Source organism: Schistocerca americana, chromosome 7 (assembly GCF_021461395.2).
Source record: "Schistocerca americana isolate TAMUIC-IGC-003095 chromosome 7, iqSchAmer2.1, whole genome shotgun sequence".
NCBI classification, from domain to species: Eukaryota; Metazoa; Arthropoda; class Insecta; order Orthoptera; family Acrididae; genus Schistocerca; species Schistocerca americana.
In genome coordinates, this window is record NC_060125.1 from 320,906,344 (window position 1) to 320,929,471 (window position 23,128).

General features: G+C 43.2%; 1 non-coding gene across 1 annotated transcript; it reads left to right on the forward strand.

Annotated features, from left to right (window-relative positions):
• Positions 1-14,029: 14,029 nt before the first annotated feature.
• Positions 14,030-14,104, forward strand: Trnas-cga. Its single transcript has one exon. It is a non-coding gene; the product is annotated as a tRNA-Ser (tRNA).
• The last annotated feature ends 9,024 nt before the right edge of the window (positions 14,105-23,128 follow it).

Below are 23,128 nucleotides of genomic sequence, written 5' to 3' on the forward strand. Positions count from 1 at the left end.
ACTTTATTAATCAGTGCCTCGCCGGATAACTGCTTGCATAAGGGCCAGAGGTGGACCAAAGCGTTAGTGAGTTGTTTAATTTGTGAAGCTCTTTCTCTTGAACAAATCATTCAGTCTTTCCGAAATTGTAATAGTGTGTTTGTCTGTATACTGACATCACATCTGCTGACTTCTGTCCCATTCGGGTAATTCCTTCGCGATGGGTCGCATTTCTTTTTTCTTTTTTTCAAGCTTTGTGGAACTGGTTCATGAAAGATGTTGCCTACGAGACCAATTATATCATAGCTTAGGACATCAAATCCCTCAGTGAGTCTCTGACATATTTGGCAGAAATAATTTACCCATGTCTTAGTCGCCAAAGTTGTTTAACTCGTTCCCCTGTTCTATTTCGCTATGCACAGTCTTCACATGTTAATGGACACACAATATCTAATTTGTCAGAACAGAAGTATGGATGTTTAATGGTGACTTGTACCCATTAAGATCTGAAGATGCTGTACTCAAAAACGCATCAAGAGTAAACAAAACAATCATAATGATAAAATTAAAATAAAAAATAGAAAAAGAATTGGGTGACTAAGATACAGTAAGTTCCCAAAACCTATTAAGTAACTGCGAATTCGTATCAGCCTTTTCGGGACTGAGTCATGAAAGCCATAGTTACAAAACAGTTATGGCGCTGCAAATACGAGTTGGTTTTGGCTTCCTGTATATGTTAGTAAAATTGGGGATAATTTCAAAGGCGGAAACCCAGAGCGAAACATTGAATGACACAAACAAAGCATATAACTGAGTACAAATCTTCATTTGAAAATAGACATATAGTAAAACAATTTTAACACTGGACTCGCATTCGGGAGGACGACGGTTCAATCCCGCGTCCGGCCATCCTAACTTAGGTTTTCCGTGATTTTCCTAAATCGCTCCAGGCAAATGCCGGGATGGTTCCTCTGAAAGGGCACGGCCGACTTCCTTCCCCGTCCTTCCCTAATCCGATGAGCCTGATGACCTTGCTGTTTGGTCTCTTCCCCCAAACCAACCAACCCTAAATCAATTTTATGGAAAGCCAAAAATGTCTGTCATTTTCAAACACAGCTCACTTTCACTGTGTGAAAATTTAGGTTATGAAGAACAAAGTGTTTACCACCTGAATCAATCCCGTGCTCAAAACCAGTCTCTGATTTACGAATAATGCAGAGAGTTTAATAAGTTTATGCCACAGTACTCAACTGGAGAACTAATTCATTACTAGACCTATCCTCGTACGCCAAACTTAAATAATGAAAGTAACTTTCGCGTAATGTGTCACTGCCAAGTAAAATAGGTCGATGAAACATGGACCATACATGGAATGAAGTGCTACAGTAAAGTACAGAAGGTAGCTGAAAGAAATAGACAAATAGAGGAGCATAAATGGCATTTTTACTCAAAGATAATACTTATACTGAAGTCATCACGGTTCATGATGGCCTCTGCACGCTACAAAAGGTGGAACGTAGTTCTTTACAGACCGTGTGATCGCTATAGACAACACCGCATGCTCTGCAACGTGCTACCATGCTGCCCACCAGGTTGGTTGCTTGTTCTTTTGGTCTTTTGGTAGGGACTTCTATTCTTTCACCAGCGTGGTTGACAAGTGCTGGAGGGTCGTTAGCGCAGGCTATGTGGCCGATGCGCAGTGACCTCCTTTCGTCCAAAGCGTTGGGCAAGTTCATTCGTTTGTTCGAAATGGAAGACCGGAAAGTGTTTGCCACTTTTTCAGCGAGTCGACGATGACAGAATCGAGGCGCACGCCCTGTAATCTCTCTCAAATGCTTTTACAGAAACTATTCGGTAAAAATATTTCATTTTTGTTTTACTTGTAGCTTCTTGTGTCAGGTTCGTTAATAATGAACCCATCATTTCATTAGTGATCATTGTAGTATAGTGATATTTATGTGAAAGTAAGACACTGCGCGAAATTCGGAAAAGTTTGCAGTGGAAAAAAGGAATCGCTACGATTTTGCGTTTGGTGCATGTTGCGTAATATGTTGCTACGTTTGAAATTTAGCTAACACAGTGAATTTTTCTTTAGACTTGGATAGAGGTTTCTGTCTGTCACCAGTCTCGAGAAAACTGATTTGACACTCATTTGCGATCGCGTCGCTCCAGCGATAAAGCCAAAATGAAGTACCCACAATATTCATCCTCATAATTCATAAACGGTTTGAGATATCAAAATGAGACTGTCAAACGATAGCACGCAAAGAGGAGTTTGTTTTTCCATTTAGATATTACGGAAAACTTTATTATCTACCGTGTTATTCCACTAACTACATACTTTTCGATGAAAGACTGTAATTTTTAAGGAAAATCGATAGCTGGTGAAACGAGAAATGCTATGGGTTTTGGAACAACATTAGTGAAAACGTTACACATTTATTTTGTGCCTAGGATGTACTTTTTCAAAAGATAAGGACTTTTCTTTTCCTCACTTAATAAACATAATAAACCACTGTTTCAGAATTTTCGCGCAATTGCTTCTGCGCAACATGTTAGTGAGGTGAGACTGAGTATACACCGATGTTTTTTGGCAAAAGAAGCAAATTTTAATATGGTAACAAGAGAAAAGTGTACGTTTTATCCAAAATTTGCCACTCATGGCACTTCCTTGAAAGTTACAAATGGTTAACAAATCAGGCGAAAATAAGTCGCTACATTTTCACTGAATTCTTTTTAGATGCTAACAAATCGCTACATTTTCACGGAATTATTTTTAGATGCTAACCGAAGCAGAAGTGACAGATCTTTATGAATCCTCACCACGCAAGTACGAGTGCAGGCTTCAGTTTAGAAAGGCACTTCCCTCCCAGCCCTAGGCATTTCCCCTAGAGCACCTGCCCTCCGCCCTCATCCCTACTGCTGCTCCTACGCGTGTCCTGCCGTCTACACATCTACTGGCCACGGCACTCTGCACGGCTTCTGTACCCTCCTCTTCCCAATGCATCCCACACGGGCTGGTCACTCCATTCGTTGAATGTCATCTTGTCCCAAGAGCTCCCCCACCTGTACAGTTCGATGCAGTCGTTCATTGTCATCCATTCCCCCCTGCTTACCTGAGTGGTAACGTGTTTATGTACCACGCAGCAGGTCTGGGTTCGATCCCTGACTGGGTTGGAGATTTTCTTCACCAGAGGACTGGGTGTTGTGTTATCCTCATCATCATTTCATCACCACCGATAAGCAAGTCGCCTAATCTGGCGTCACTTGAAATAAGACTTGCAACGCGGCGACTGAACTTCCCCGAATTGGGCCTCCCGGCCATCAGAGCCCCTTGATCATATCATAGTCATCCATGAAAATGAAGTAAAGGCCGAATGCACCCCTGGAAAGGGGAACATGGCTGTGGAGTGCAGGACCCCTAACAACCCTAACTGGTGAGCGTACTGCATTCAAAGATCTGGAGGTTAGTACGCCTTTCCAACATTACGCCAGCCCACACTGTAACACCTGCACCACCAAAACAACATATTCGACAATGCCGCACTTGCCCTCATTGGCAATAAGAAGCACTTGCCGTCCAGTGAGATCACACATGTTCTGCCTTATATAGGACAATCATCACTTGCGGAGATTTCAGAGTAATTACCGTAGTAGTAAATGTGTCATTTCCGTTTGTCTTACTTCGTATTTCACTCTCTGATATCTTCTGTTCTGTTTTGTAGCAGTTCTTCCTATGTACGGTCCAAGTTTCATCGAGGTATAATACTTGGTAATGACAGATGATGTGAACGTTACTTTCATCCTTAAGTTTTGCACACGGTTGTAGTACTGCAGTAAATACTGTTTTTGTGTTAGCAGAAGAGCCAACACCGTGTTACGAGTGGAGGCCGAAATGCACGCGTTTTAGCTCACGCAAGCTGGCGTGAGGAGGGTAGAACTATACTGACATAGGTCTGGAACATGACAAGGAATGAGAATTCAGAAAGCGGACGTAATTAGTTTGATACTTAACATTAATCCATTAATGATGAACGCCGCTCTTGACGGTACACGATTGACAATATTATCTGTTCAGGATACATTCTTGAAGATAGTAATTATAGTAACTGAATATGGTGCCTTGCTAGGTCGTAGCAAATGACGTAGCTGAAGGCTATGCTAAGGCCGGCCGGTGTGGCCGTGCGGTTCTAGGCGCTTCAGTCTGGAACCGCGTGACCGCTACGGTCGCAGGTTCGAATCCTACCTCGTGCATGGATGTGTGTGATGTCCTTAGGTTAGTTAGGTTCAATTAGTTCTAAGTTCTAGGCGACTGATGACCTCAGAAGTTAAGTCGCATATTGCTCAGAGCCATTTGAACCATTTGAGCTATGCTAAACTGTCGTCTCTGCAAATGAAAGCGTATGTAGAAAGTGAACCATCGCTAGCAAAGTCGGCTGTACAACTGGGGCGAGTGCTAGGGAGTCTCTCAGACTAGACCTGCCGTGTGGCGGTGCTCGGTCTGCAATCACTGATAGTGGCGACACGTGGGTCCGACGTATACTAACGGGCCGCGGCCGATTTAAAGGCTACCACCCATCAAGTGTGGTGTCTGGCGGTGACACCACATTCCTCCCCAGCAAATCGGCGTACGGTTGTGGTATAAGGCTTCCGCCAGCCGTGGGGAGGACCCCATGTTGACGTATGCGACGAGGTGGGGAGCCTAACAACAGGCGAGGCTGTGCCACCCACACCCTGCCATTCGGACCGCGGAGAGCTAGGGAACGCCTGAAAACCTACTCCAGGGTGCAGGCCAACATGCGGTGCATGGGCCTGTAGAGAGACAGGAGGGACCGAAGGGTCTATCTCCTTGGGGCAGGGGCACCCGACGGGCCAAGACGACGTATGGTCCAGAGCGGTCAAGAGTTTCATGTCGGGGCCGGCCGAAGTGGCCGTGCGGTTAAAGGCTCTGCAGTCTGGAACCGCAAGACCGCTACGGTCGCAGGTTCGAATCCTGCCTCGGGCATGGATGTTTGTGATGTCCTTAGGTTAGTTAGGTTTAACTAGTTCTAAGTTCTAGGGGACTAATGACCTCAGCAGTTGAGTCCCATAGTGCTCAGAGCCATTTTTTTGAGTTCCATGTCGGAGGACAACTGGTCGGCGGTGCGTGACCCAGGGGGGCGCCCGGCCGCTGCAGCGACGCGTCCACTGCGGGCGTCGCCGGCGGGAGAACAGGCGGCGGCGGCGGCGGCGGCGCGTCGCCATGGGGCAAAATTGAAGGCAGCGTCGGTAACACCTGTGACTGAGGCGAGCCAGTATATGGGTCCTCGGGGCGCTGACCGGACGGCACCGTCGCTGAAAGCAGACGGCGAGCGGCAGATCCCGTGCGACGACAGAGGCGCAGCTGATTGAGATGCCGGCGCACCTCACCAGACGCCCCCAAAACCAGATACAAAGCGCGTCCGAGGTAGCGAAGAATGCTCCCATCGAGCCAACGCCGTGAACCTCGATAGTGGCGGTAGTAGACAACGTCGCCTGGGGCAAAATCAGGTGTCTGCCGCTGCACAGTTACCTGATGCGGCGGATGTAGCAAAGACATCAAGGTTCGATGATGGCGACCGTGGAGCAACTCAGCCGGTGAGTGACCATCTCGGGGCTGAGAGCGATACGAGAACAAAAAGGGCAATAACGCGTCCTCCCGAGAATGCGACTCTCTCAACTTCAACATCTGTGACTTGAAAGTCCTGACCAATCGTTCAGGGGCACCGTTTGACTGTGGCGAAAACGGCGCGGACGTCAGATGTTGAATACCATTGGCCTTGCAGAATGACCGAAATATTGCGGACATGAATTGTGGGCCATTGCCGGAAACAATAGTCTGTGGAAGACCTTCAATGCAAAAGATAGCAGATAACGCTTGGATGGTGGCAGATGATGTTGTGGAAGACAGCCGGACAACAAAAGTAAAATTACTGGATGAATCTATCACTACCAACCATCGAGCATTCCAGAATGGATCAGCAAAATCTGTGTGTAAGCGTTGCCAAGGGAAAGTGGCTTTTAGCCATCCAAAGAATTTCCGCGGTGGTGCTGATTGTTGTTCGGCACACACCATGCAAGAAGAGCACATATTCGTGATCGCAGCATCGATTCCGTACCAAGTACAGTGCTGACGAGCAAGTTGTTTCGTTCTCACTATACCCCAATGTCTTTGGTGGAGAAGCTTTAAGACAGAGGACTGTAACGAACGTGGGACCACGACCCTGGACTGATCATTATCAGAACGCAACAGCAAAACACCACGTCGAACAGAAAGTCTCTCCTTGTGAGCAAAAAATCGTCGAAAAATCGGATACCCGATCCGTGACTTTGACAAGGGCCATTGCGTAGCAGCAAAACGCAGAACGGAAGCAAGGGGAGTTGTGGCTGTAGCTACACGACGAAAATCAATCGGAAACCATTCGACCACGTCATCGGTTTCCGAATCAATGAACATGCCATCAAGTTCGGAGGAATCGAATGCTCTATCCTCAGCAACAGGCAAACGGGACAACGCATCGGCGTTTCCGTGCTTAGCTGTGAACCGATACAAGAATTGTAGTTTAGAAAATTTGGGGACTGTAAAAAGTATGATATTTGTTGCAAGAATGAGAGTACGTACTCTAATACTCGATAAACGAAGCAAACTCTATTCATCAAATAAATTTAAGGGGAACTGGAGACGACAAATTTCCCTACCCAGCAGAACGTTTAGCAAAACTTATCTGTAGAAAATACAACGACATTCTCCCACATTGGTGGCTCTTAAGCAGTATTCCAGTATAGTAAACGGTATTTAGAACGGCAGCCGCGGTTGCCCTCTTGAAATGATAATTTTTACTTTCAAGACAACAGCACACGCATTAATTGAAGTATTCACAGCTTCCTTAATGATGAAACTAGCTGCAGTACCTCTCACTTAATGCGTAATATTTGATGGTCTCACATGCCATAGAACATTTCGCAATTACCTTTTTACATGTCGCATCTCTCATATACAGAGTGAATGATTAATACTTTACCAGATAAACTCAAATATATTCACACTCTACTGAAAATCGTCCCAAACAAAAACATTCTAGCCAGCAACTGTTTCAGCTTCTTGTTTTCACCACCACACAGTCAACAAACAACTCATATTCGTTAACATAAATAATTTCCACTTCAACTGCTACCTGTTGATGCATGAACCGTTTCTATTCTCCCTCGCATATTAATTGTATGTTTACACATATTACGTTTTCCAATTTAGACAATGCAGTTTACACAGAGAGACATATTCTTCCAGGATAATAAAAACATAACACAAAATAAGCAAACACAAAGCGAAATAATCAAAAGAGTTCATGTCTGATAGTGGTAGGCGCAGTAACACACACAAAGCTTGACGTATTACACGATAAATTGCCATTGAAACACGAAGAGCATGCTTGATGTTTTCTTTTCTTTTTCTTTTTATAAGATGTTGGACAAGTCACAGTAATACATTCCTATCGTTAGACTCCACAGGCTATAAATATACATTACTCCAACGATGAAATATAGTATGTAGAAACCATTACAGTTTTGAGAAAGCTGATGAATTATAGCCTTATGTGGAATATTCAGTACGCAGCTCGTGGTCGTGCGGTAGCGTTCTCGCGTCCAGCGCCCGGGTTCCCAGGTTCGATTCCCGGCGGGGTCAGGGGTTTTCTCTGCCTCGTGATGAGTGGGTGTTGTGTGATGTCCTTAGGTCAGTTAGGTTTAAGTAGTTCTGAGTTCTAGGGGACTGATGACCGTAGATGTTAAGTCCCATAGTGCTCAGAGCCATTTGAACCATTTTTTTTTTTTTTTTTTTTTTTTTTTTTTTGGAAAATTCACTGCTGAGAATTGATGAAGCTCTTCAGTTCAGTTACCTGCAGTTAACACGATTATTGCTATACGTGATTTCAAAATGGACATATTAGTTTAGACAGCATATTTCCATTCGATAATGAGTTATGGAACAATGTTTTGTGGAAAACTCAACACACCGGATCAGTGTTTGTAGAATGAAGAAGCTATTGTATGAATTATATCAAGTGTTAGCTCTAGTAACATCAGATCACTTGAAAAATACGTGTTATAATCACAACTGCTTTGCCTTGTCACTCTCAACATAACTCTCATCTGCAAAACAGTGAAAAGCAATAATTTATCAGCAAGACCAAAAACAGTATAGAGAAGTCTTCGAGAGCTAACATTAGTACAGAAGGAATACAAATGCGTAGTTTCGCATGTGTTCTCCAGTATTCAAGACCAGATTAAATGTCTCGTAGGTAGGGTAGCAATAAGAATAGTAGAAAGAATGAAAGAGTTTTCGGTTGGAAAACTTCACCTACTTCACTGAAATGTATCTCTTTATTAAATTTTTAAGATACTTTACAACTTACATTCGCACAGTATTAAATAACCAGTAATACTATCATTTCATTATAATGTTGTAAAATAAAACGAACTATGTTAAAAAAAAATACGAACAATCAAATAGCGTTCCGTCTGATTTGCATGCAACATACATGACGTAATTTCCTTAAAAGATCCTCTAATCTCATTCCGGTATATTCGTTTGACAATATTAAATGGCTACTACATGAGATCACTAGATAACATTGCTGTTTATGGCAATCAGCCCCCTGCAGTTTAATACCACGCTTATTCACATTAAAAGGAAACACGTCATCAGAGATGACATAGTTCTCAACTCTTGTAGATTCAAATTTATACAATAGGTAACAGTTAAAGAAGCAAGTTTGTACTTGAAATTACGTGACAGAGTTTTTTGTCCCTAACAACTAACCACGAAAGGTCTTAAATATGGCCGGCCGCTGTGGCCGAGCTGTGTTAGGCGCTTCAGTCCGGAACCACTCGACTGCTACGGTCGCAGGTTCGAATCCTGCCTCGGGCATGGTGATGTGTGATGTCCTTAGGTTAGTTAGGTTTAAGTAGATCTAACTTCTAGTGGATTGATGACCTCAGATGTTGTCCCATAGTGCTCAGAGCCATTTGAACCACTTGAATCTTAAATGTGATGCCAGTCACAAACAACAAAGTGCGTGCATGTTTAAACTTAAAATGACGTGGCGTAAAGTTTGTGTTTGGCGTGGCCATTCGAGCCCAGCACCTATTCTAATGTTATATAAGCGTAATTCAGTGTGAGATACCGATATTTTTTTCCAGTGGCGAAGTGATTGAAACTGAAATGAGGAGAAAAAAAACCACTGCCTTACCAGAACTATACCCGGCACCTACAGTGGAGAAATCACGTCAGCAGACGATTTACTCGTTCAAATAGGTTAGGTACGATGTGAATTACTTACCACAATCAAGAAGACCAACGGGCTTTGATGAGGGATTTTTCAAGATTGGTGAAGTGTTTTCTGACTATTACAGTTGCAAAACGCATACAGTGCTTTCCAGATTACAATTTCACCACTATCGTAAACATCAATTGAATCGTACCATGCCTGGGTATGAGATATTAAGCGATTATTAGCCTTTACAAATTTGTGAATGAGAACGAACAACGCAAACGGTCGTATGCTGATTCCCTAATCAGGGACTGAAATTCGCTTCCGACATGACAGATAAACGTATACTAAGGCGCTAAGGTTTTCAAAGCCGTCTTTAGACAACGTTGTCAGAATCGCAGGAAATTATGGATTCTTAGGAGAGACTGAAAAGCTTTGGCAAACGCACTCCGAAGTTTTCGCGCTGTGCTCGGCTACGGTGGGCAAACAACGGCTCGACCAGTGAGGAAACAGGCTTACAGCGACCGACGGAAATCGTAAACAGCCGAGTTCAAGGAAGTGCTCGCTCTCGGAGCGATATAAACAAGCTACTTCTCTACGCTGTTAAGATTTGGAGTCTTCCTCAGGCGATTCTAGTGACGGTTCGGCGACTCGTACTCACAGAGTTTCCCCATCTTCTACCCCTGAATCGTTTCTATGGCGCCTACATCATCAGTGCTATAAGCAGGGCAAAATTTACTTCTGTTGTGAAAAACATGGTCACGTTAGTAGTGTTTGTAATCCTCGTGATTCACGCAAGCCAAAGGAACCTTACAACAGCAAATTCAATGGATAAAATTCAAACTTTAGTAAATCCAGAAACAAGCAATCCACAAAAGTAGTTAAAAGATTGATAAAGTAATAGTATTTGAAGTGAATACTGAAGCTTCTTCGTCGTTTCTTAACTGAAATAAGTGTATAGCTCTTAGAGTAAGCTTCCGTGTTACATCGACGTGAATATACATAATTCACAAGCCGCAATACGGTGCGAGGAGAGTATCCTGTAGCATCACTCGTCATTGCCTTTCCTGTTCCACTCGAAAATCCGGGGAAGGAAAAATGACTGTCTATTTGGCTCCGTTGGAACCCTAATTTCTCATATATTATGTACGCTTTTCTTACGAGAAAAGTGCGTTGCCGGCAGTAGAATTGTTCTGCAATTAGCTTCAAATGCGGGTTATCTAAATTTTGTTAGCAGTCTTCCTCGACAATAACGTCGCTTTGCCATTTGAGTTCCCGAGGGGCCCGCCTCTGAACTGCTTCGTTTGTTCCGACATGGTTCCGATCCCAAACACTCGAGCTGTACTCAGGAACACAACGCACTAGCGTCCTATACGCTGTTTCTTTTACAGATGAACCATATTTCCCCGAATTCCTCTCATTAAGACGGGATCGAGCATTCGCCTTCTCTATAACAATCCTCACATCCTCGTTCCATTTCACATCACTCGGCAACGTTAAGCACAGATATTTGAACGACGTGAGTGTCTCATTGAGGACACTACTAATGCTTTATTCGAACATTACGGGTTTGTTTTCCCTCCTCATTCGCATTAACTTACATTTTTCTACATTTAAATTAGCTGCCGCGAGGAGTGGCCGCGTGGTTTGAGGCGCCATGTCGCGGACTGCAGGGCTCCTCCCGCCGGAGGTTCGGGTCCTCACTCGGGCATGTATGTGTGTGTTGTTCTTAGCATAAGTTAGTTTAAGTAGTGTGTAAGTCTAGGGACCGATGATCTGAGCAGTTTGGTCCCTTAGAATTTCACACACATTTGAACACATTTTAAAATTAGCTGCTATTCACCACACAAACTAGAAATTTCCTCGAAGTCATCTTATATCCTCGTACAATCACACAACTTCGACACCCTCTCGTACACCACAACCGCTAATTGCTGCCCACTGTGCCCTCTAGATCATTTACGTATATAGAAAATAACAGCGATCTTACCAAACTTCCCTGGGACACTCCTGACGATATCCTTGCCCTCGATGAACAACATGGTGAGGTCTATTGCTTAATAAGTATTGTTCCGTATGCACGTACCTCCTTCAACAGTCTCTAATGGGACACAGTGTGAAGCGCTTTTAAGAAATCTAGAAATATTGTATTTGTGTGTTGCCTTTCATTCGTAGTATATCATATGAGAAAAGAGCAGGCTGAGTTTCGCACGGGCGATGCTTTCTAAAACCGTGCTGCTTAGTGGACATAAGCTTCTCGGTGTGAAGATAGTTTTATCATATGCCAACTACGAATATGTTAGCGAGATGCGTCTTTGCAAGCCATTGTGAGTGGCTCCGTGATACTCACAAAGAGTGGTTTACAACAGAAATACGAACACTGCCAGAACGATGGAAAAAGTGCATGGATATTGGCGGTGGAATACCTGTAATGTGTAGTTTATTCAGTAAATGGTTTCAGAGAGAACAAAAAATTGTACTGTCAATCATTTTTGAATACCCTACCCTGCCCCCCTTCAAATACTTTAGTAAACCTCTGAACGCAATTAAGTATAAAATTTTCCCCAAAAAATCAAGTAAATGATCAAATTAGTGCAGTATCACGAAGCCCCTAACGAATGATAGAACTGAACTACATAATACACGCAACACTTTTGTCTGCAATGAAGTGATGCTAGGGAGAGATGGAACTAATTCCTTATATTGTGCGTGAACAGGACGAATTGATTTTATTCCTCTAAACATTTTTATATTTTTGTGTGTTAGTATCCTGGTCACATGCATCCACTTCCATCTTCCCGTGGGTAAGATATGAATGCCTTATGCCACTCACACAAGTGTTGCTACACTTCTTAAACAAAATCTGATGGATATTTTTACTACTGAAATTCTACTCTCACTTTACATTCGCTTCGAAAACTTTGCTGCTGAATCCATGTGGAATGATAGTCATATATTTCAGATTTGTTAACACTGTGTATACGATTATTTCTCTGCATAGCGAATACGGGGAACTACATTTCTTCGGCGGTACCAGACCGGAGAATTTTGGATAAACAAATGATTAGGTGGATTTTTTTCTCCTCTCAATTTATGAGACGACCTTCTACACATCTGATATCGTCTGAGAAGAATAAGCTTAGCAACTATACAACCAGACTTACACCATTGTCCAGTGGGTGGCCTACACAGCAAGCAGGGGCCACCACAGCAAGTGCCAGAACGGACACTTTGAGAGCCCGCCCGAACAGCAGGCGGCAACTAGATCGCCCTCTGAAGTCACTGGCCTGGTGCACCTTCTAGCTTTCGCTGTATCACGGGAGCACAAATAGTCCCGACAGTGTCCTGGCGCCTGCAACGTGTTGAGGCAGCCACTCAGTGCTGCGGGACCATTTGATTCCTAGCGAGCTCTCTGGGCTAGGCTTCATCAGTCAGAGTTTCACTTAAGAATTATCGAGCTCCCAGGTTCCTGAATTATCGAGCCCCCAGGTTCCTTCACACCCTTGATCCTAGTGGAAACCGCCTCTATACAGAGCAGCCAGTTCCGTCGTCGGACCCCGCCGAGACACGCAGAAATAAGAACTTTTGTGCAAACTGATTTTCAGCCGTTACTGCGCTGTGTTAATGAACTATTCCTTGTCAGATCAGAAATTAACTTTGCTGCTCAGTTTGTCCGCCATCCAATCAAGCCAATATTGTGACTTGATGAGAAAGAGACTTAATGACACACTTAGTTCTTACGTTTATTAACCCACTCAGTACCAAGCGGGCGTGGTGGAAGGTTACTTTACGGCAACTTTTCGAAAAGTGTGTCATCAAATCATGTAATTTATGTTCTAAAATTTGATAAAAAACTATTTATTGGTTTGGTGGTTTCTTATGCTAGATTTCGTAACTGCTTTGAATTTTTCTGTATCACTTAATCCAAAACTCTGTAGTGAATGTGTCTTTCGAAACGAACGTCATATTTATGTTTTCAGGTTCAAGACACTTCTTACACACCTAAACATCCTTAAAACATACTCGTATGTTATGAATAGAAAACGACAATTTTGCAGCTTTAAAACATTTTTATGGTGATCTTGAACTAACACGCCCCGCTGTGTACACATTACAGAAAATGTGTAGGTATTGCTAAGATTGTTCTAAAAGATATTTTAAGTTTCTGAACCCTGCTTCATAATCAGTACCCATTTAATAAAATCTTAGTAATAAAAGCTAACAGCAATTAACGAAATTTCTTCTTTTTCGGATTTTTGTAGTGGACATAAATTGCCATCGCTCTCCCTCGATAATACACTTTATGGAAAAAGCCTTGGTATCGCTAGGATTAATATATTATTTACCTTGTATCTACTGAACTGGTGCCTCCATTGGTGCAGTACATATCGACCGGCGACGGGATGTTCGTTTTTTGTGGACTCAATTTCCGTACGTGCTAAACATCTGAAAGACGTAACGTGCTAACCTCGGATTCTCATTGTAATTTCTTTATCCACAACACAGAAGTGACTTTTCAACACCTTTCTTCATTTCACTACGTACTGGAAACACAAAGCCGCATTCTGAAGGAGGCGGCCGGCGTCACAGCAGACCCGAAGATGAAACTTCCTGGCAGATTAAAACTGTGTGCCGGGCCGAGACTCGAACTCGAGACCTTTGCCTTTCGCGGGCAAGGGTTAGCAGGAGAGCTTCTGTTAAGTTTGGAAGGTAGGAGGCGAGGTACTGGCAGAAATAAAGCTGTGATGAAGGGGCGTGAGTCGTGCTTGGGTAGCTCAGTTGGTAGAGCACTTGCCCGCGAAAGGCAAAGGTCCCGAGTTCGAGTCTCGGCCCGGCACACTGTTTTAATCTGCCAGGAAGTTTCATATCAGCGGACACTCCGCTGCAGAGTGAAAACCTCGTTCTGGAAAGACCCGAAGATATTCAGCCGCTGTCCACTACATAACTCCAGTGTCAATCACATCCGGACTTCTGATACAGCACCACGACGGTACTGGGAACTACACTTCATCACGCAAGGACCTTCCAGAGACTCCCCACGACGGTCCTCATTGGGCGAGCCTCTTCCCCTTCCCATGGGCCAAGCTCCCTACCTATCGTTTTTCCTGCACCTCTTCATGCTCTACCACTTGCTCAGCCATTGGAGGTGGCGATACTGACGTGCTTGGAGTTCTCACCGGTCCCCCATATATCTCGCATTTCCTCCAGTTACCCAATATTTGCTCCTCTTTTCCGATTCATTCAAGCATTCCTTTTGAGAGTTTTTCAGTGCCTAGTCTGCGCAAAAATCTTCTGACTCCCTTTTCAGTGTCTCGTTCATAGTCGCGGTGTACAGATATCCTTCCTGTCCTAATTAAGGGACATGTATTCCGAATTCTCTTCCTCGGCCTAATAAATGCATGTTTTCCTCTTTTACATGAAATCTATCACATGGTCGCCCTTCTGGGCGCAACATTCCGATGTGTCAGCGGTTCCCCACTCATTTCCATCTTCAAGGCATAACCTTTCTCCTTTTCAAATGCTTTCGTACTCATTTACGCCGTCCAGGCACAACTATTGTTAATGTCCAGTGCACTGGCGCACACCTATATACCCCAGGAACAACGATTTTCGTTTTCCAGTACTCTCGCACTCATCTGTGTCCTCTGGTCCAACAGTTAAACTTTTCAAATGTTTTCTCACTCATCTACGGACTCCTAGAGAACAAATTTCATTTTGTAGTGTGCACACACACATCGACGTCTTATGGGAGCAAGAACTTAAATTTCAGGTGCATTCGCGCCGGGATTCCTGTTAGCATCCTATTTCCAGTGTGTTCTACAAATACATCTACATCCGCACTCTGCAAGTCACCGTGCGGTGATAAGTGGAGGGTAGCCTGTACAGCTACAAGTCGTTTCCTTTCGTGTTATACTTGCAAACAGTGCGAGGGGAAAACGACTGTCTACATGCCTCTGCAAAAGGCCTAATTTCACTTAAATTACCTTCGTAGTCCTCACACATAATGTACGTTGGGGGCAGCAGAACGTTCTGTAGTTATCTTCAAATGCCAGTTTCCTAAATTCTCTCGGTCCTTCTATACCAGGATTTACATTAGTGTTCCCGATGCATCTCCGTATTACTTGTGTGTTTTCTGAACCTACCGGAACAAATCTGAAGTGCTTCGATGTCTTCCGTTAATCCGAGCTGGTGCGGAGCCCCATCACTCGAGCAATACTCAAGGATGGATAGTACTCATATCCCGTGTGCGGTCTTCTTTACTGGAGAACCACACTTTACTAAACTTCTCCCAATAAACAGGAGTCAATGATTCGTCTTCTCTACTACAGTCCTTCCATGCACTTTCTACTTCGTATCATTTTGCACTATTACGCCCAGATATTTAACCGACATGACACTGTCAAGCAGCACACTACTACTACTGTGTTCGAACATTGCGGGTTTGCTTTTCCTACTCGTCTACATTAATTTACATTTCCCTACATTTGCACCTAGGTGCAATTGATTACACCAACTACAAATTTTGTCTATATCTTTTTTATCTTCCTTAAGAAACTCAACGACTGTACCCTCCCTTACTCCACTTCATCATCATAAAACAACAGCAGATTGCGAGCACCCTGTCCGCCAGATCAGTTACTTATATAGAAAATAGCAGATTTCCTACCACACTTCCATGGGGCATTTCTGACGATATCCTTGTCTCTGAAGAACACTCACGATCGAGAACAACGTATTGACTTCCGTTACTTAACAGGCCTTCGAGCGACTCACATATCTGGGAAGCAATTCCGAAAACTAGTGCCATCGTTAAAAATCTGCGTTGAAAGACTATGGAAACTGCTTTCCGGAAATCTAGGAATATGGAACATGGCTTTCTAAAACCGAATTGATTCGTTGACAGAGGATTTTCGGTCTCAAGGAAATTTATTACATTCGAACTGAAAATACGTTCAAGAATTCTGCAGAAAACCTATGCTAAGAATATTGGTCTGTAGTTTTGCGCGTCCGTTCTTTCACACTACATCTATATCTACATTATATTCCGTAAGCCACCTAATGGTGTGTGGCGGAGGGTACTTTCCATACCGTTATCTGAAGCCCGTTCCACTCGCGAATAGTGCGTGGGAAGAATGACAAGCCTCGGTATTTGCTCTACTTTCTCGAATTTTCTCCCCGCGATCAATACGTGAGATGTATGTGGGGGAAGTAGTATGTCGTCAGAATCTTCCTGAAAAGTGCTGTCCCGAAATTTCGATAGTAAACCTCTCCATGATGCACAACGCCTCTGTTGTAACGTCGGCCAGTGGAGTTGGTTTAGCATCTCCGTAACGCTCTCTCGCCACCTAAACGATCCCGTGACGAAACGCGCCGCTCCTCTTTGGAACTTCTCTATCAGTCCTAACTGATAGGGATCCCAGACAGATGAACAATATTCAAGAATCTGGAGAACAAGCGCCTTATAAGCCACTTCTTTCGTGGATGAGTTACATTTCCTTAAGATTCTTCCGATGAATGTGAGTCTGGTGTCTGCTTTGCCCACTATCTGTTTTATATGGTCATCCGACTTAAGGTCGTTCTGGATAGTTACGCCTAGATATTTCACGGCAGACGCTGTCTCCAGCTGTTTTTCATCAATAGTATAGCTGCACAGCAACGGTCCATCACACTTCCCTGTGGTACTCCGGGTATTACCTTTACATCTGTCGCATTCGTTCCGTTAAGACCTACGTGTTCTATCTGGAAGAAAGTCTTGCGCAGTATGTTTATTTACGTTCAGTATCAACTGCCAGAGCTTGCACCATTCATCATTTCTCTGCGGATCGTTCTGCAAATTTTTACTATCTTCTGGCGTTGCTACTTTTGTATAGACAACTGCATCATCGGCGATTAGCCTTAAAGAGCATCCGACACTTTCTACTGTATCAATTATATGTATTGTAAACAGCAACGGTACATCACACTTCCCTGTGGTACACCGGATATTATCTTTACATCTGTCGCATTAGTTCCGTTAAGATCTACATTTTGAGTTATATCTGGAAGAAAGTATTAAATCTAATCGCAGGTCTGCTCCGATACTCCGTAACCTCGTATTTTTTTTTCCATTAAACGGCAATGGAGGACGGTGTCAAAAGCCTTACTGAAGGCAATGAACATGACATCAACCTGAGCGCCGTTGTCCACCGTGCTGCGGACGTCATGGAGGAACAGAGCGAGCTGAGTTTCGCAGGATCTCTGTTTGCGGAATCCGTGATTTTTATAGAGGAGATGCTCATTTTCCAAAAATATCATAATTCTTGAGCATAAAACATGTTCCATAGTTCTACAACAGATTGACGTCAACGATATAGCCCTATAATTGTGTGGATCGGTCTTACGATCTTTCTTGAAAACGGGACCGACCTGTGCTTTTTTCCACTCGTAAGGTACCTTTAGTTGCTCAAGCGACCTAAAATAAATTACTGCTAGAAGGGGAGCATGTTCATTTGCATAATCTTTACAGAATCTTACAGGTTTCTCATCTTGTCCTGACGCCTTTCCACTACTAAATGGTTGTAGCTGCTTCTCAATTCTGGGATCGGTTATCACAATATCTGCCATTTCAACATTCCTATGATGATTGAAAAGAGGGACAATGTTATGATCTTCTACGGTGAAATGACTTCGGAAGACCGAATTCATTATTTCGGCCTTCTCTTTGTTATCATCCGTTTCGGTGCCGGTGTGGCCGCTGAGAGAAGGAACACGTGATTTTGACCCACTTACCGATTTTACATACAACCAAAATCGTTAGTGTTTTTACTCAAGTCTGCTGACGGCGTCTTACTTTCAAAATCATTGAACGCTTCTCTCATTGATCTCCTTACACTCATTTTCGCTTAGTTCAGCTTTTGTTTGTTAGCTAGGTTTTTACATCTCTTGAATATGAGATGATGTGCTCATTGTTTTCGTGGCGCTTTCCTAACACGGCTATTAAACCATAGTGGATCATTCCCATCACTTAAAACCTTTCTCAGAACAAACTTGTCTAGGGCACATTGAACGGCGCCTTTGAATTTTTTCCGTTTGTTATCCACATCTTCATCCTCATCATCGAATATTTGATGCAGAAATGAGTATCCTGTCACCCTTGCTGAGCAAATATATCTTCCTACCTTTCTTAACATTCCTTGTAGAACCCGTCGTCATATAGATATTGTCACAGCCTTATGATCACTGATACCTTCCTCTGCGTTCACTGATTCTATCCGGTCTGTTTGTTGCCAGGAGGTCTAAGACTATACCCTTACGGGTGGGTTCTCTATCTGCTAAAGGTAATTTTCAGACAAAATATCCAGAACAATGCCACACGATTCCCTGTCTCTGGCACTACTTTTGATAGCATAACACTGCCAATCTATACCTCGCATGATCAGGAAAATTACTAATGATATTCTTCAATTTCTGCCTGAGGCGCTCTACAACTACAGATCCAGACCAAAATGGTTTATAAAAGCATCTGATCAACATCTTTGACCGTTCTTTGATACTCAATTTCAAAAAATGGTTCAAATGGGTCTGAGCACTATGGGACTCAGCTGCTGTGGTCATCAGTCCCCTAGAACTTAGAACTACTTAAACCTAACAAACCTAAGGACATCACATACACCCATGCCCGAGGCAGGATTCGAACCTGCGACCGTAGCAACAGCGCGGCTCCGGACTGGAGCGCCTAGAACCGCACGGCCACCGCGGCCGGCGATAAACATTCCAATATAGACTTAGTATTTGGTTGTCATTGATATCTTGTTTCAACCAGCTTTCTGTTCACAATACTATCTGTGCATATAGCCTTCAGTAAGCGATACTAACTCTGAGACCTATCCTTGGATGCTTCTGCAGTTTACTAAAATAATATAAATCTTTTCTATCTCTGATCTGCGAGGACCAAGATTGTCTGAGGTATCTGTGGCTGATTCAACAAGAAAATCGTCTTTGGTCCCAAGGGAGAGGTTCTCTAACCTAAAGAAGCCCCATGTGCACACCACACGCACTCTGCTACACTAGTAGCCGCTTTATGCGTTTAGTGCACACCTGATTTATTAAGGGGAACCCTACAAATTTGCACCCGATAGAGGAGGTCGAGAAATTCGCATCCGATACCCTTGCAGAGTCGTCTGATCCTCTAGTTTAGACCTTCCACTCTGCTCCAAACCAGAGGACTGTGATCAACCCTGGGTACGATGCTACAAATAGTCAGCTTAGCCTGCACCCCGCGTGCTTTGCTATTTGCATTCATCGAATCACGTAGCCGCCGAAATGGGCCGATGATGGCCTCAGAAACCAAGCGGCACGCATCATTCGTGCCGACATGTGCCACTACATGCAGTCGGTTGCACCCACTGCGCTCGATAGCCGCCGGCAGGTTCTCCTCCACATCACGGATGAGGCCTCTCGGCAAACATACCAAATGCACACTGGAATTCTTTCGCGCTTTGCCTGCTATCTCCCTGAGGGCCTCCATCATCTGCCAAACATTGGAACTCCCAATGACAAACATATCCACCCTCTGTTCCCGTCGGGACTGGGCAGGAAAATCGACAGCTGGCCTAACGGGAGAGGCATCCCGTGCGGGCTCAGAGTTATCATGAACGCTAGATAGGACCTCGTACAGTACCTGTTACTAAGACGTAGGGAGCCAGCCGCACAGCTTGCTCCCTTTTTCGCCCTCCACCCAGTGACACGCGAACTGTCTGCCACCCACTCTGGAGTTAGGACGGACCGGTCAGATGTTGTGTATGAGAAGCTGCAGTGACGTCCGCGTCACCAGGGCATTCCAGCGGCACCAAAGGTGTCGCAGGTCTCGTGACTGGCGCCCCGACGTCACAGCAACTTTCAGCATTAGCTAGAAGCTTGTCGACAACAGCAATGGCAGCTTCCAGCTTTTTACGGACAGCAGCCAGCTCTCCTTATGTCCGCTCACAACAAACACAGTCCCTAGCCATATCATACTGTGTATAAAATAGACATAAGGTCTCAAATGGCGATACTGAGATTGAAAATATACCAAAGGAGGATAAAGTAACACTAAAGGTTGCTGTGCAGATTTCTCACTGCCTTACTGCAAGCTATTAAACAGAAATAAGTTTCTATACTGAAGTTGAATTTTCCTCTACTGAAGTTGATGTGTTTACAGACACCGATTACTTGAAATCCTATTTGCCGAGAAGTTACTGCAAGAGATAAATGTTCAAACTAGAATGCACTACTCTAAACGGTGTGCTGTTTACTAACACAAAATTAAAACTTACTGCCGTGACGGAGTTTCTGATGACTGGAAAATTTACACTAGGAAGCCGCCCAAGACAAGGTTATTCACAAGACTTAAGCAAAAGAAAATCCAGGATTAATTTTCTAACCACTAGTCTACACAGTAAACTACATACATCTAGTTCATTTCTTTGCAGTAGCACGTGAAAGAAAAGAAAGCCTAAATTAATTTACAGTTTATCAGACAAGTGATGCTGCTGCTGCGCCGCGCGTACTCACGGCTCGGCGGCTGCCGCTGCACTTCTTATTGGGAGGAGTCACCTGCGCATGTTTCCAGTCGTTTGGGTCTTTGAACTGGGCAATATTCACGATAAATGCAAGCTAAATTAGTGACTAAAACAGTAGAGTACTCTTCGTAAAAAGGACTTGGCGACTTGTTGGTTTACAACTGTTTCGTTTGTTTTTCGACGCCAGGAATGCCTGTTACTATATCCTCCGTACGGGAGTCCGTGCAGTGGTCAAATGGGGGTATGTTGGTTCGATTCATATGTGTGAACGATTTCTTAAATACGAAATTTAAAACATTGACTTTCCTTTTGCTGTTTTTTACTGCAACACCAAACAAGCCAACGAGTGAATGAGAAGAAGCATCGGACCCGCTTTTCAGTACGCCACTCTCCGTCATCCAGGTTTTCCCTTCATTTTATTCGGATGCTTTCGCACCATTTTCAGGCCTCCGGGATTTTTAGTACGTTGTACATGACAGTTCCCCCTACCACTCTACAAAAATTTGCGACTGCACTAGTTATCTCACACATTCGACATTTTTTGGTCTTGATTGATGGGCCTTATTACGCCACCGACTTATCCGAGCACTTACAAATTATAAAATTGAAGGTTGTGTAAATTTGGCCTAGCAGTTTTTTTTTTAATTTTAACAGTATAACATAATCAGTTACATCATTGTATTCGTCAGGCGTTCTCAATATGAAACTACTGGTCTCGTAGGGGCTTAGACTGAACTTGTCAACGTAATTCGTTTCAGTGTAACGTTTACAAACGTAGTTCCCCTTCCATTACCCTCACGAGCACATTTCAATTAATAATGTTAAAGCGCAAATCAAAAGAGATAAGAAAAGGTCGACCAGCGAGAATAGATCCTGAGGTCAGAAATTTTTGTACAGTGGTAGGAGGGAGTGCCACGAACAACATACCAGAAATCCTGAATGATGAGGGATGGATGTATGAAGGGGGTGCGTTTGAAGATCTCTTCTGTACGTTTTTCTTGAATAACTCGAAAACTTTGGCCTGCAGGGAAAGCATATGCCAGTACAAAATTTAACTACATGAAATTTCCCTCAAAAAATTTCCAACTTATTTCTTTCTGTAGAACTATTAGTTTGACGTAACGAGCGAGATAAGTATGTAAATCTGGTGCGTGGTTCTTGAAAGTCAGATATAACAAAGCAGGCTGCATAAAACTACATCGGCATGAGGAGCTGAATGACTCTGTATAATACGCAACTTAATTTTAATTATGAACATCATGGGAAACCTCCGCTAGTTTTCCCACGGTTGTGGGTAATACATCAAAACATTTTACATTTTCTGGATTCAGAAGATTATTTTCAATTTAGCTATATTATTTTCTCACTCACTGAAATGTACAAACATTTTATAAAAAGTTTAACAAATTTCTAAGCAAATTAACAGTGACGGACCACTTATTGAAGTAGTTAAAGTAATAACAGCTATGTGTTTCAAAATGAATGTCTTAGTTCCAGTAAGAATAATTATTTTTGACTTAAGGGAATCTCAGTATATCTTTAATACCGATATTTTACCTTTGATAAATCGTCAGTATATATTTCCGTCTTACGATTTATCAATAAGTATATATATCAATACCTTTCGAAATTTGTCGTGTGCACGTGACACCTGCAGAATATCCGAAAAATTCATATGACTTCTCTGAAACCATCGACCAGCAATTGAGACAGAAATATAAGATAATGAAAGACATTCCTCTGTTTCACACGTATGATGCTCTTACTGTTATAGACAATGAAAAATTTAAAATTTACCAGAACTTCGCTGTAGTCGACAAGAAATAATTATCAATAACGCTGAGCAAGTCAGACTTCTATTGTAACCAACGACCATGATTTGCAAACCACACGCAGTGCGAAGACGGGCAAGTACTGGAAACTGGCAGATGATGTGAGGACTACGTGGAAAGACAAGTTTTCACGTATCGTCGTCGTGGTAATATCGAACACTTGTATTGTTTAGTAAGGACTTTCAGGAGTTTACAGAACGTGGAACTGCATTGTTAGCTCTGATGGTAACTGCAGAAGACATTTGTAAGGAACGTCTGCAGAATAGTTCCTTTTGTTCTAGAAAATCAAAGCCACTTAGTAACAACTTTTCATTTAAACAGTTGTCCTTATTTCAATACCACAAACATTTAAGAGAGCCAGTAGTAGGAACTACTACAACCATTGCGCTTTGTACAACGAGCTATGCCTCCAAATACCATGTGCAAGATACTCATACTCTCTCGCAAAGTTCTGGTCCTACAGAAGAAAAACAGGATATTTTTGTAGAAA